The 14,685-nt window shown below is 51.2% G+C and overlaps 1 protein-coding gene across 4 annotated transcripts in view; it reads left to right on the top strand.

The window, feature by feature from the left end:
- The window catches only part of LOC142900126 (zinc fingers and homeoboxes protein 2-like), a 46,242-nt gene that overhangs the window by 13,893 nt on the left and 17,664 nt on the right, over window positions 1–14,685 (top strand). For 3 of the 4 annotated variants that reach the window (XM_076044222.1, XM_076044221.1, XM_076044223.1), the window contains exon 2: window positions 524–636. The gene's annotated coding sequence lies outside the window, so the exon portion shown is untranslated. Of the gene's footprint in view, window positions 1–523; window positions 647–14,685 lie in introns of all 4 variants that reach the window. The other variant, XM_076044224.1, reaches the window with a different exon arrangement.

Genomic DNA, 14,685 nt, shown 5'->3' with positions numbered 1-14,685 from the left:
TCCCTTCTCCTCTTCTTCCCCCTCCTCGACCTCCTCCCTTATCTGCTCCTTCTCCACCTCTACCCCTCCTCCTCCTATTCCCCCTCCTCCTCCTCAGTTTTGGCACATGTTGCCACGGTAACCGCTGTCTCCACTCTGGTGGGGGTTTTTTCTGGCTAAGTTGTGGTGTTGCAGATTTTTTTATTATTTTCTGGCTGGACCAGTCAGACACCAGACACTCCTGTTCCTCCTCCTCCTCCTGCTCCTCCTCCTCCTCCTCCTCCTGCTCCTCCTCCTTTTCCTCTTCTCCAGTTCCTCCTCTTCCTCCTGCTCCTCCTCTTATCCTCCTGGTCCTCCTCCTCCTCCCCTTTTCTCCTTCTCCTCTTTCTTCTCCTCCTCTTCCTCCATTTCCTCCTCCTCCTTTTCCTTCTCTTCCTCTTCTTATCGTAGTCTCCCTTCTCCTCCTTCTCCTCTTACTCCTGCTGGTCCTCCTACTGCTGGTCCTCCTCCTCTTCCTCACAGTGACCTCCCTCTCTGCCTCCAGATTACCCACAGCGCCGCTTGCCTGCCGAGCATCCAGGAAGAAGGAGGAAGAAGTGTGACGCTCCCCTCCCCCCTCGAGGGAAGCTCCTACCCTCCCTCACCAGAGGAAGTGCAGTAAGTGGCTGTTTTCATCTCTCTCACTGTGATTGGACGCTTTTATTTTGAAAAATAAAAATCATCATCACTTCCTGTCTCACGCTCAGACCTCCTTTAGCCTTTAGCTAGGGGGGGTGTTCAGTTCCTGGAGTAACCAGCAGGAGGACAGGAGATCTGCGTCCTGGTTGGCCAGTTTTTTTTTTTCAGCCTTTTCCTCCGCTGTGGGTACTGGAAGTAGGCGGGGTTCACTTGTCATGTGACCCAGCAGGTCAGCTGCTCTCAGGTCAGCTGGTAGTAAAGCTGCCTTTGTATTTTTCCAACCAATCAGAGCCTTAGTGTGAACTTCCAGGTGTGGTTGACGCTTGCTTGGAGCTGACCGCTGTCTCAGCCAATCGGATAACAGCAGCTTTTAAGATCTTCCGTCTGCTTCCCGTCACTTCAGTGAAACTCTTCAAAACAGGTCTTTATATAATTTTTTCTCACTGTGATTTGATCAGCTGAGGAGAGATAAGGTGGCAGAGCCAAAGGTCCTGGCTGCTCACAGTCAAAGGTCCTCAAATCACATTAAGAAGCTTCATTGGAGTGGCCTGCACAGCGTCTCCACATAGAATATCTCCTCCTCAAACATCTCACCAGGCCAGCAGACACTCTGTGGCCCCGCCCCCAGCCTGCAGCCAATTAGTTGCAACCAGTCAGTCAGGTCAGGATTTGGAGTTCTGCTGTCTCTCTGAGCTCCACTAGTGAGCCTGAACCTGGTGGAGGTTCAGGACCTGCTTCCTCCTCAGGAGGAGCTTCCAGGGTTGCTGCTGCTGCTGCTGCTGCTGCTTACTGGTTGGTTGGTTGAAGTTTCAAGTCAGAGTAGAAATAGAGTAGGAGGAGCAAGAGGAGGGAGATGAGGAGGCGGAGAAGGAGGTGGAGCAGGAGGAGGAGGAGGAGGAGGAGAAATTGAAGGAGGAGGTAGTGGAGGAATAGATTGATTTGGGGGGGGGGGGGGGGGGGGGGTAGGAGTAGATCTTGAGTGTCCTGAAAGCCGCCTTTAAATTGAATGTATTATTATGTATTATTATCATGGAGGGGGAGGTGGAGGAGAAGGAGGTGGAGGAGGAGTAGATGGAGGAAGTGGAGGATCGGGAGTAGGATGCAAAAGAGAAGGAGGAGGAGGAGCATTGGTGGTGGAGGAGCAGGAGGTGGTGGTGGAGGAGCAATTAGCATTGGAAGATGTGACTCAGAGCTGCTGGTGTCTCTCAGGCTCCTCCCACTGACGGATCATCTGGCAGAGCTCCAGTTTCTTTGCGTTGTTTGTCAGTTGCGAGCTGCCAAACAGTGGTCGGCCCCGCCCTTTAGAAAGCGGGTGGGGCTTCACAGTAAACCAGAAGATGATTATGATGATGATGGAGGTCTGCGATTAAGAATGTCTGGAATGAGGAAGGAGGGAGGTGGAATGAGTGGAGCCACCTGGTGAACGGGTGATGGAGACACCTGGTGGTGAACGAGTGGTGATTAACGAGTGGAGCCACCTGGTGGTGAACGAGTGGTGGTGAACAAGTGGAGCCACCAGGTGGTGAACAAGTGCCGCCAACTGGTGAGCGAATTGGGGAGCCACCTGGTGGTGAATGGTTGTACTACAGGCTGATGTGCGGGGGCTGATGGGATGTCCAGAGGCAGCCAGTAAACGTGGGAAGACATAGAGAGAGAGAGAGAGAGAGAGAGAGAGGGAGGGAGCGAGTGAGTCACACACCTGTGGAGGAGGAGTGTGTGTGTTTGTGTGTGTGTGTGTGTGTGTGTGTGTGTGTGTGTGTGTGTGTGTGTGTGTGTGTGTGTGTGTGTGGGCAGCTGGCGGAGCTGCAGCAGATGAACTCCAGCTCCACCACACGCATCAACTCGCCGCTTCTGTCTTTGTGTTTCTCCGCCAACACACCTGAACCTGCACTTCCCCTCCCGTCCTCCGGGGGGACCAACCAGCTGCCGATGCTGCTGCTGTTTCTATTTCAGGAGGGAAAATTTCACTCTTTGGTTGTAAAAGCTTCACCTCGCTGCGCTGCTGCTTCCTCCTCCTCTCCTTCCTCCACGTCGACGTGTATTAAAGGTCGATTTTTGCAGAATTTCTGCGATTTTTTTTTGTTGATGTTTTTTTTTATTGATTTTTTTTACTTTTTTTAGCTCCAACTAATCAGGTTACAATCTGTAACAGGAAGCCAGTTTCCTACTTTTGTTTTTTTTGTTTGTTTGTTTTTCTGTGTTGAAGCTAAAGCTAAAACCCCAATAACATTTGGAAACCAACAACCAACCTTGATGTTCTCCAAGTCATGTGACATCATGTGATGGAACTCTTCTCTGATTGGCTCGCCGGGGAGAGACGTCCCACCAGTCAAGCAGCAGGTTTTTTGTTTTTTTTGCGGGGGGGGTTTGATTTTTTTTGTAGTTTTTTTTAGTTTTTTAAAATGGTATTTTTTTTGACCGGCGGCTCGCTAACGTTGCACGCTGCTGTAATTGAGTTCAGGCTGCAGTCAAGTGCTGTTCACTGTAATGAGTGTTGGGGAGGCGGAGCTGCAGCAGCCGCCCGCCTCCCACACACACACACACACACACGTGTTCCATTTGGTTAAGTGCCACTCCACAGAGAGATTCCCCCCAAAATGAATGAAAAAAAAAAAAAAAAAAAAAAAAAATCAATTTTATTTTTAAATTTTTTTGGAGGGGGGTGGTGGAGTGGAGTGAAAAAGGCTAAAGTGGTGACAGGAAGTGAGGGTTTTAAAGGAAACTAATGCGATAAGATCTGAGAGAAAGAAGCTAATGACGGGAGGAGAAGCAGGGGGAGGAGGAATAGGAGGAGAAGGAGGAGGAGGAGGAGGAGGAGGAGTAAGGGGGAGGAGAAGGAAGAGGGGAGGTAGCCAATAAGCTTCTCGGCCTGAAGCCATGCCCCCACACCTGGGCGTCCTTGTGGCTGTGGGCGGAGCTGAAGGTGAGGTGGAGCTGCTGTCTTGAAGCTGTGTTGAAGCCAAGAAGAAGAAGACGAAGAAGACGAAGAAGCAGATGACGAAGAAGAAGAAGACGAAGTGTGAACTCTTCTGGCCGCCGGTGGAACTGAAGCCTCGTATGTTTGCACAGAGAAACAGATTGTAAAGTGGCTCAGGTGTGTGTGTGTGTGTGTGTGTGTGTGTGTGTGTGTGTGTGTGTGTGTGTGTGTGAGAGAGAGAGAGGGCCAGTTGGAGCAGGAGCTGCTGGGAAACTGGTAAGAATCCAGCAGGTGGAGCGGCGCCACCACCGGGAGCGTTTAGGGAGCGTCGGGTCCTCGCTGCACCTCCTGCTGGGACACAATCTGGCGCCAGCAGCCCTCGGATCAGACCCCCCCCCCCACCCCCCCACCTGCTAGGGATGGAGTCAACATGCCAGCCACCAAGTGAAGGGAGGAGGAAGTGGAGGAGGAGGAGAAAGAGGAGGATGAGCTGGGGGGAGTAGGAGGAGGAGAGGAAGAGAGGGAGGATGAAGAAGAGGAAGGAGTAGGGGAGGAGGGGGAAGAGGAAGAGGGGTGGGGGAGGAGGAGCAGGGTTAGTGGGGGGGTAGAATAGGAGGATGAAGGGGAGGAGGAGGAGAAAGACAAGGAGAAGTAGGGAGAGGAGGAGGAGCAGGAGCCGGGTTGGTGGGAGAGAGAAGATGGAAGAGGAGATGGAGGAGCAGAAGGAGGGAGTAGAAGGAGAAGGAGGAAGTAGGGAGAGGAGAAGGAGAAAACGAGGACAAGGAGAAGGGCACTGGGGGAGGAGGAGCAGGGTTAGTGGGGGGAAAAGATGGAATAGAGGAGGAGGGGGAAGAGGAGGGAAGGAGGGTGATGAGGAGGAGAAGGAGGGGGAGGAGGAGAATGACGAGGACAAGGAGAAGAGGAGTTGGGGGGAGCATGGTTTGTTGGGGGAGAAGATGGAATAGGAGGAGGAAGAAGGGGAGGAGCAACTCCTCCTCCTCAGCTTTTACTGTGGCTTCATCCCCTCCCTTCTGTTCAGCCAATCAGAGCAGCAGCCTTCCTCCCTCCTCACTGAGTCCATCAGGTCCTGATTGTAGTTCCACTCTTTGGCCACCAGGTGAAAAATGTCTCAGACACTTTTGAGACTTCTTCTTATTTTTATTTTTTTTTATTTATTTATTTTTACCAAAGATGGCAACACCCCGAAGATCCCGAGAGAGAGAGAGAGAGAGAGAGAGAGAGAGAGAGAGAGGGGGGGGGGCAAGCAAGCCTTGTGATGTGGTGTGAGTGTGCTTCCTGTTGTGTGTCGGTCATGTGACCCTGTGTGGGTCCATCTGCTGCACATTACTGCACTGGAATCCTCCTGCAGTGTGTGTGTGTGTGTGTGTGTGTGTGTGTGTGTGTGTGTGTGTGTGTGTGTGTGTGTGTGTGTGTGGCGCCGCCCTGAACCTGGTTGTTGCACAATCAACCGTAGTCTGGCCTCCTTCACTCCTATTGTGTGTTTATGGTCCTGCTCACCAGCGTGGATCTGCTGGAAGCTCTCCCTGGCTTTTTTTTCCTTCAAAGAACATGTGATGTTCCTCAAATGTTCCTCAGATGTTTTTGAGATGTTTCCCCTCCAGAATCTGCTGCTGCAGGAAATGACATCACAGACCTCTGTTTCTTTCTCCTCTGCTCCCCGCGTTCCTCAGATGTTTCTGAGAAGTTTCCCCCGCGCACTCTCCCGCAGCCTGCGCAGGTGAACGCAGGTGATCCACGGCTAACCGGAGGTTAGCTGGCGCCTCGCAGGATGTTTGCTTGTGGCTCGCAGGAAGTTAGCTCGCGGGCTTAGCCTGGAAGCTGCTGGAACATTTTGAATCTGATCTCCAAGTCTCCAAGTCTCCAGAAATCTCTGGAATATTGTGATCCGCTAGAATCTGCTGTTGGAGGCAGCTGATTGGCCGAGGAGGCGGCGCTGCTCCAGGACGCTGCTGCAGAGTCGCACATGGTGGACGACTGTGAGAGCCAGAGCCGCAGGAGGCGGCGAGGTGAGCGGGTTCAGAATCTGCCTCTCATCACTGATGCCCGGCCATATGAAAGGGATTGTGGGAAATGAAGGAAAGCAGCTGGGTCGGTGGGGGCGTGGGGGCTGCGGATGTTGTTGTTGTGGCCGGTGCTTCCAGAGCTGCTCACATCTGCTCAGCGTTTATTTCATCTCCTCCACGTCCAGTGCCCAGCTCCACTCCACCGTAAGCCGTTAGCATTAGCCTCCTGCTGCTCCGAGTTACCCTCCTCCAGAGCCTTTGGCTTAGCTGATAGCATCAGCCTCCCCCAGACCCTCCTGTAGCTCTGCTTTCCCAGAGCGCCATGGAGGAGCGTTAGCCTCCCCCTTCCGAACACATCTGTGTAATGTGTGTGTGCTCTGGGTTAGCCATTAGCATGAGCCTCCTCCAGATCCTCCTCCTGCTCTGTGTTAGCCGTTAGCATTAGCCTCCTCCAGACCCTCCTGTAGCTCTAGGTTAGCCGTTAGCATTAGCCTCCTCCTGAGCTTGCCGCTCTGCTCTCCCAGAGCACCGTTGAGTCGCGATAGCCTCCTCCTTCCAAACACATCTGTGCAACTTGTGTGTTTGTGTGTGTGCGTGCGTGCGTGTGTGTAACCACTGCTGTTTGATGCTGTGGCAGGTCCAATAGGAAGTCAGACGGACACACGGTGGTCTGGGAGAGCAAGTCTGTGTTTATTTACAGCACCCATCTGGTCTGTGTGTGTGTGTGTGCGTGTGAGTGTGTGAGTGATAATGACCCCTGACTCTGGCAGCTCACTGTTACTCCACTGGATTAGCTTCCCTTCACTGCACTGCACTTTACACACACGCACGCACACGCACACACAGCTACCCTGACTCTTCCAGCAGCTGACTTTATTACTTCCTGTACCAGTGGTTGGCTCCTCCCCCTTCCCTCGCGCGCGCGTGTGTGTGTGTGTGTGTGTGTGTGTGTGTGTGTGTGTGTGTGTGTGTGTGTGTGTGTCTGAGCTCTGCCTGTGAACGTCCACCTGCTTCCATCACACAAGAGAGAGAGAGAGAGAGAGAGAGAGAGAGAGAGAGAGAGAGAGACTGTGGGCGAGCTAACTGCAGTCTGATTGGCTGTTGGACCGTGAGTGTTTTCATACACAGAGACACATATACAAATGACGAAAACTAACCCGTAAGTACATTTAGACTTTCATCGCACAGCCACTAACACACACACACACACACACACACACACACACACACACACACACACACACACACACTGTAGCACACACACATTCATCCTCCCCTGCTGCTCCACCACACCTCCTGCTAAGATTCTTTTCCTTTCTGCATGTTTAATAGTTTATACACAAACACACACACACACACACACACACACACACACACACACACACACACGCTGGCACCTCAGATGACTGTTGTGCATAAGCGAGTGTGTAAACAAGTGTGAACGACAAGAGGCAGTGTGTGGATGTCTGAGTGTGTGTTTGTGTGCGTGTGTTTGTGTGCGTGTGTATGTGTGTGTGTGAGAGAGAGTGTGTTGCGTCACATACACACTTTATGTCAACACTGGCACAATGTATAGACAAAACGCTCTTCACACTCGGCTAATTGATAATTGCATCATACAGTGTTGCAACACACACACGCACACACACACACACACACACACACACACACACACACACACACACACACACACACACACACACACACACAGTGTTTCTCCCAGATTGCATCACAGTCTGTCTGCTCCTACTATTGTTCTCTGCAAAGTTCCACCACAGACTGAGAGCCTGTCGCTGTGGGAACCTTGGGAGGCTGTGACATCACAAAGGGGATGAAGCGGGGTTGGGGGCGGAGCCTGGCTCTCTCCTGATTGGCCGGTTGGTGTTGAAACCCTGGTTGACGAGCCACTGCAGCATTTAGCCGCCACATCACCCGCTAGCTCTGCCAGCTCGCTAACAGGACTCTAACAGGCGCTAAAAGATGCTAATGGATGCTACCAGATGGTAAAAAACATTAACAGATTTTAACAGATGCTAACAGATGCTAATAGATACTAATAGACGTTAACTAACAGCTGCTAACAGATGCTGATAGCTGCTAACAGATGCTAATAGGCGCTAACAGGTGCTAATATACTCTGATGGCTTGCTGACAGACGTTAACAGCTGCTAACAGGCACTAACAGATGCTCACAGCTGCTAACAGACACTAATAGACGCTAACTGACACCATTGGGGACATATATACAATAACAGGCGCTAACTGACGCTAATGAACGCTAACAGCTGCTAATTGATGCTAACAACTGCTAAGAGACGCTAACTGTGACGTTATGAGCCAAAAGGTGTGTGTTTGATGGGGCTTCAGACAGTTAGCATCAGCTCAGTTAGCCTTGAGAGAGAGAGAGAGAGCGACACAGACAGAGAGAGGGAGAGAGAGAGGCCGGGTGCAGCGCCCCCTGCAGTCCACTCAGGTGAACAGCAGGTATGAACAGTAGAAGCAGAGAAGCGACTGAGCTCAATGAAGGCTTTGTCCCGACCTGGGAGAGAGTGTTTGTGTGTGGAGAGAGAGCGAGAAAGAGAGACAGAGAGAGAGTGTGAAAGAAAAGGGGGACAGAGATAACAAAATGGAGAGAGAGGGAGAGAGAGAGAGAGAGAGAGAGAGACAAAGGCAGCGAGGCTTCAGTTTCTCAGTGCAGCTTAAAACAGCAGAACACGATGTGCCGCCAAACTATTCAGCTGCTGCTGCTGCCAACAGCCCTGAGTGTGTGTGTGTGTGTGTGTGTGTGTGTGTGTGTGTGTGCACGTCTCAGTGTGTGTGTGTTCAAGTGCACTGATGGCACGTCACTTGTTCTCTTTACCATCTCAAGTGGAAGGTGCCACACGCACGCACACACACACACGCACATGTACACACACATACACACACACACACACACACACACACACACACACACACACTCACACACTGCCTGCTGCTGACACAGTTTCCTGTAGAGCAGCAGAAGAAGTAGAAGAAGATACACCCGTCTGGCCCAACCCTCCACCACCCCCCACCCCCCCTTTGTGACATCACTGTCAGCAGACTTGTGAAAGTGAATTCATCGAACTTGATGCAAAATTTTCAAGGAGAATTCAGACAAAGAAAACTGGAGAATTGTGTTGAATAAAGTTTGAAAGGCCGTGGGAGGACCGAGAGCCAGGAGGTGAGGAGGACGGAGGAGGAGGTGAAGAAGAGGAGCAGCAGGAGCAGGAGGAGGAGCCCCTCTCCTCCTCCTCATGCTGCTCCTCTTTTCTCCACCCCTCCATCTCCTCCCTCTCTCTCATCCCCCCCTTTTTTCTCTCCATCTTTCCTTGAAACCCGTTTTTTTTTCTCTCTTTAAAGAAATTAAGCCTCCCTCATCTTCTCTAATTGTTACTTTTAAATTAGCTTTTTTTTCTTTTTTTTCCCCCCAAATCTGCACCATGATTTTCTTAAATGAGACGGGACGGTCTGATTGGTCCAGACTGCTGTGACGCCTCCTGACCTGCAGTAATGGCTTCAGTGAGTTGCGGGTTGCAATCAATAACCAGTAATTGTTGATTAGTGGGAGCAGGCGCTGAGACACACACACACACACACACACACACACACACACACACACACACACACTCTCACACACACACACACACACACACACTCTGAAACACACAGATACAATCACTTGGAGTGTTTGCCACCATTTTTTCCTGTTTTTTTTTCTTTTCTTGCTTGTGTTTTTGGGCAGGGCGATCGAGGGGAGCTCTCTCTCTCTCTCTCTCTCTCTCTCTCTCTCTCTCTCTCTCTCTCTCTCTCTCTCTCTCTCTCTCTTCCTCTCTCTCTCTCTTTCTCTCTCTCTCTCTCCCTCCAGCGACCATGGGACTCGGCCCGTCGCCATGGAAACAGCCCAAACTGCAGCGAGGGGGGGTGGGGTAGGGGTCCGACTAGAAGGCCTTCTGATAGCGCTCGTGTGTGTGTGTGTGTGTGTGTGTGTGTGTGTGTGTGTGTGTGTGTGTGCTGAAGAATGAGTCTAGACAGAGAGCAAAGAGAAAGAAATGCAGGTGTATGTGTGTCTGTCTGTCTACATTTGTCTGATTTCTTGTGTGTGTGTGTGTGTGTGTGTGTGTGTGTGTGTGTGTGTGTGTGTGTGTGTGTGTGTGTGTGTGTGCGTGCTGAGCTGCGATCCAGGCTGTGAAAACACTGATTTGGCAGCCAGATCTTCTTCCTCCTCGTCTGATTAACTGGCTGTACTGCAGGAGACAGTGTGTGTGTGTGTGTGTGTGTGTGTGTGGGGGGGGGAAATAATCAATCAGAGGGAAAAGCTGCAGAGTCATGGAGTGAGACACACCCCCTTCTCCACCCCTGGGTATGAGGACACACACACACACACACACACACACACACACACACACACACACAGTCTCTCTCACAAACACACACTCTAGGAACCTTCATGCCTTGCTGATGGAGGCAGGAACCTTCTGCTGGGGTCGAGGCTCAGTGACATCACAGTGATGGAGGAGGCTGGATGTCACACGAGGACACTGTTGAGTGTCAGACTTCCATCTTTCCTCTCCAGACCTCCGACTGACTGGTTGATGTTCGCCCCTGCTGCTGGTTTTAAGTGCTGCCTCCTCCTCCTCCCCCTCTTCATCTCCTACTCCTCCTTCTCCTCCTCCCCCTCCTCCCTCCTCCTCCTCCACCACCCCCTCCTCCTCTTCTTTCCCCTCCTCCTACTCCTCTTTCTCTTCCTCTTCCTCCTCCTCTTCCTCCTCCTCCTCCTATCTTCTCTTCCACCTCCCCCTCCCCTGTTTTGTCCTGCTCCCCCTCCTCCTCCTCCTCCTCCTCCTCCTCCTCCTCCTCCCCCCACTCCTCCTATGCCACCTCTTCCTCCTGGAAGTGAGGAGTTAGACAAGGTGGTTGTGTGCCTGAGCCATGCTAATGAAGCCTGCCGCTCTTTAGCACCTGAGCTGCGGTTCTGAGGGTTGTGATGGTTGTGATGGTTCTGCCTGCTCTGCTGCGCTGCCCCCTGCTGGTGGGATCGGAGTGGACATGGTGTTGTTGTGTCGCTGCAGCTCTCTGTCTGTGGCAGCGTGTCACTACGGTGGCCAGGACTGTCAAACCTTGGAGCTCGGCCACTCGGCCAATCAGAGGCAGCGCTGCCGGTCCATGTGACCTCCCAGTGTGAGTGAGCGGCAGGATTCCAGAGCGTCGACTCATCACTTCCTGTTGGTGGGCCAGAAGGGGCGGAGCCGGGAGGGGGCGGATCTTGGAGGCAGCAGCTGCACACCTGCTGCTCAGGCCCACCGAGTCACATGACCTGTCTGAGCCAATCACAGCTGCGCCTGCCGCTGTTGAGGCTGTGAGTCGGTGGTGGTGCCTTCAGGTGCTGCTGGACATTGTTGCATTGTCGTTCTTCACCCTTGACTTGGACAAGAAGAACAAAGTCGACCGTCTTGTGTGTGTGTGTGTGTGTGTGTGTGTGTGTGTGTGTGTGTGTGTGTGTGTGTGTGTGTGTGTGTGTGTGTGTGTGTGTGGCTAGCTGGCTGGCTGGTGTGTTGGGCCCATTTCTTCGTGCTACATGTGTGTTTTATTATGTGTGTTAGAACACACACACACACACACACACACACACACACACACTGCATGCTCATTACTGCTTCATATCACATACCAACACAGGTACTGCCTCTGTGTGTGTGTGTGTGTGTGTGTGTGTGTGTGTGTCTGCATTGGGGCAGAGTGGCGCCTCTAATGCGATTACGTCCCTTGTCTCCGAGCACCAGTGATAAGGTATTAGAGTCGTGATGAGATTTAAATTAATTCAGCAAACATTCAAATGCAGCGTGAGATGAGCTGCTCCATTATTCCTCCTCTCCTCCTCCCTCCATCCAGCCTCCTCTCCTCCTCCTGTGTCTCCCATGAATCCCTCCTTCCTCTCCTCCTCTAATCCCCCTCTTTCCCTCCCACTCCCCCTCCTCCTCCCGAACTCTCACTCCCTCCTCTCCTTCACCTCCTCTCTGGTCTCCTCCTCTCCCTCTCTCCTCCTCCTCCTCCGCCGCCGCTGTCAGTCTAATTTTATCCTCCCGTCCTGCTCTCCCCCTCCTCACGTCCTCCGTCCTCCAATCCCTCCATCCTTCATCATCCCTCCTTCATCACTGTGATTAATTCTCCTCCTCCCATTTTCTGATTTCCATCTGAATCAGCTCAATATTCCTCTCCCCTCGTCCCCCTCCCCTTCTCCTCCCCTCCTCCCTCCTTCTTTCACCTCTTCACTCCATCTTCTATCTGAAAATCTCTCCTCCTTTTTCCCCTCCGTCACTTCCTTCCTCCCCTCTTTTGTTTCCTTGATGTTTTTTCCCCTCCGCTCTTCCTCTCTCCTTCCCCTCATCCCTCCACTTCCTTTGCCCCGCCCACCCCCTCCCTCCCACCTCCTCCCCCTGGTGAAGCTCATCTCCAACAAAACATTGAACTAAATGGAGCAAAGCTCAGCTTAATAGGTGTGTGTGCGTGTGTGTGTGTGTGTGTGTGTGTGTGTGTGTGTGTGTGTGTGTGTGTGTGTGTGTGTGTGTGCGCGTGTGTGCATGTGTGTTCTGCAGGAACATGTTTAAATCTTCCACCCCATCCCGTCACTCTTCATTTTCGCCTCTGAATGAGAATTTTTGGGGATTAATTTTTTCGGCTGCTGCGACAATTAGCAAATGGCTCCATTTGCATTTTTTTCGCTAATCACTTTTATTCTGATGAAAAATTAAAAAAAAAATTAAAAAAAATCAAAAAATTAAAAAAAAAATTGTCTGCAGCCCGACGACTGCTGCTGCAGTTCCGTGGCTTCACAGAAGGCCGTCCCGCTGACCCCTGTGTGACCTGGCTGACCCCTGGTCGGCTAACCGACTCCCTCTGCTGGAGGGATGGAGACTTGGAGGGTGTGGGGAAAAAATTCATTCAAATTCAAATCGCGATTCTCACGTCGTTCGATGCGTTACCGATTCTTATTTCCCCAGCTGTGTCTCAAGTATTGATGTAAAAAAAGACGACCTGCCGGTATCAAACAAAGTGCAGGTATTCAAAGTATGCCTACACTTTGTTCGTTATAGCTTCAGATTTAAATTGAAATCTGCTTTTTGATTTGACAGCCGAACTCGACAGTAGCTATGTTTACATGCGCAACATAAACCCTCGGTCGATCGGAAATTCCAAATCCACTGTTTCCATGGAGACTGAATAAAATGGTCCGATCGCGACGTGCGTATACTCGCACCCAGCGTTTAATCAGAATGAATCGTTATCGGGCGTGGGCGGAGTTTATTCCTGGAAATAGTCGTAGAAGAAGAAGCTGTTGTCCGCGCTGCGCACGTCCTCGGCTCGATCACAAGCCTTCAAACTTTTCCGCCGTTTTTTTTATTTTTATTTGCTCTATCGTTTCGTTTATGCTTTGCGAAAACAAAATGAGCGGCTGCCGCTAGGGCGGGAACCCTGTCACGCAGACGCAGCACACATGCGCACACATGTCCGAGACAGGATCCGAATGGGCGTGTACATGGACGTCCATTCGGAACTATGATCGCCATTAGACCACCTCTCTCCTTCAGAATAAAATTTCATTCGGATCGGATCAGAATCTTCCGATTGGCGTGTTTGGCATGAAGCACTTTTAATCCGATTGGGCCTCTATTCCGATTATTTGTGTCCATGCAAAACGCAGCTAGTGTTGAAGCCGAAATATCGCTTTGATGTTTCACAATAAAACACGGGCACGCAGAACAGCAAAATCCAGCACGTTGTACATTATGATGAAAATCAGCCGGATCCGTGTTTTGCAATCATTGACTTCTTGCTGGAACGATTCTGCCTGCTGCGCTTCACGTGGTGGCTGCGCGTCAACCGTGGAAAAAAAAGAAACGGCCACGTTCTTTACCAGAGCGGCGCTGTTTCACGCTTCTGGGACGTTTCTCAAGCGCGCCTGATATGAACTTGCACACTGACTTAAATGGCTGCGGCAGATGCTTTTGGTGCAAATTGGCGGTAACAGCAGCAGCAGCAGCAGCAGCAGCGTCACCTGCAGTCCTCCAGCAGTACTGCAGTTCACTGTTAAGCAGCTGTGACTAATGTTTATTTGAAGCTGCTTTAGTGGCGCTCGCGCGCGCGCGCCCTCACACACACACGCACACGCACACGCACACACACACACACACACACACACACACACACACACACACACACACAGCAGCAGCAGCAGTGTTACCGTAAAAAACCCTCAGCATAAAAAAGAAGCGGTGCTAATGGAATTCAGAGAAGACGCAGCAGCGTAGCAGCAGCTGGCGGCTAGTCAGATTAGCGTTAGCATCCGGGGGGAGTCATCGCCGGGTCATGTGACTCTGACTGCTTCCTCCAGTTATTGATATTATCATTATTATTATTATTATTATAGATGCTATAATTAATTAGAAACTCACTCTGTATTTAATTATTCTTATTTACTGATGTTACTCTGACAGTTTATTCACAGTACTGTTTGCAGTACTTTTTGCTGCTCGTCTTTTGTCCCTCTCGAACCTGTTTTATTTCATCTATTGCTTGTAGAACTGGTCAAAACAAAGATGAGATTGAAAGAGAATTGAAAAGAGATTAAAAGAGAATTTCTGAAGAATTTAATTTCTGTAATATTTTCCTCAGACCTTTTTTTTCAAAAGTCAGAACTCTGCTTCGTGCGTCTGCAGCTGCTCTGCTCTGATTGGCTGAGACTCAGACCTGCTGCTGCAGCTCCATGCGAGGTCATGTGACTGTCGTGCGGCGAATGACGAGGATACTATTTGTGCAACGTCTGATTGTCGTTTTCAAACGACAAACAAACTGGCAATGTTGTGACAGTCGAACATGTCAGACATCCGGGGGGGGCTCTGCCCCCGCTGACTTAGCCGCGCCCCCTGGAGAAAAACACACCTTCATTTTGGAGCCCAGACACTGAAAATACTTCAGTTTTAGAGGAAACATCAAGATGGGGGGGGGGGGGGGGGGGGCTGAGCTCAGAACTGCTGTGGCATCATGGGAAGTGGAGGGTGGGACCAC

This window comes from Nelusetta ayraudi, unplaced genomic scaffold (genome assembly GCF_046127955.1).
Source record: "Nelusetta ayraudi isolate G7.1 ecotype Tasmania unplaced genomic scaffold, CSIRO-AGI_Nayr_v1 ptg000079l, whole genome shotgun sequence".
In the NCBI taxonomy this organism is placed as follows: Eukaryota; Metazoa; Chordata; class Actinopteri; order Tetraodontiformes; family Monacanthidae; genus Nelusetta; species Nelusetta ayraudi.
Note: the sequence above shows the minus strand (reverse complement) of the source record. Positions and strands in the feature narration are given on the sequence as shown.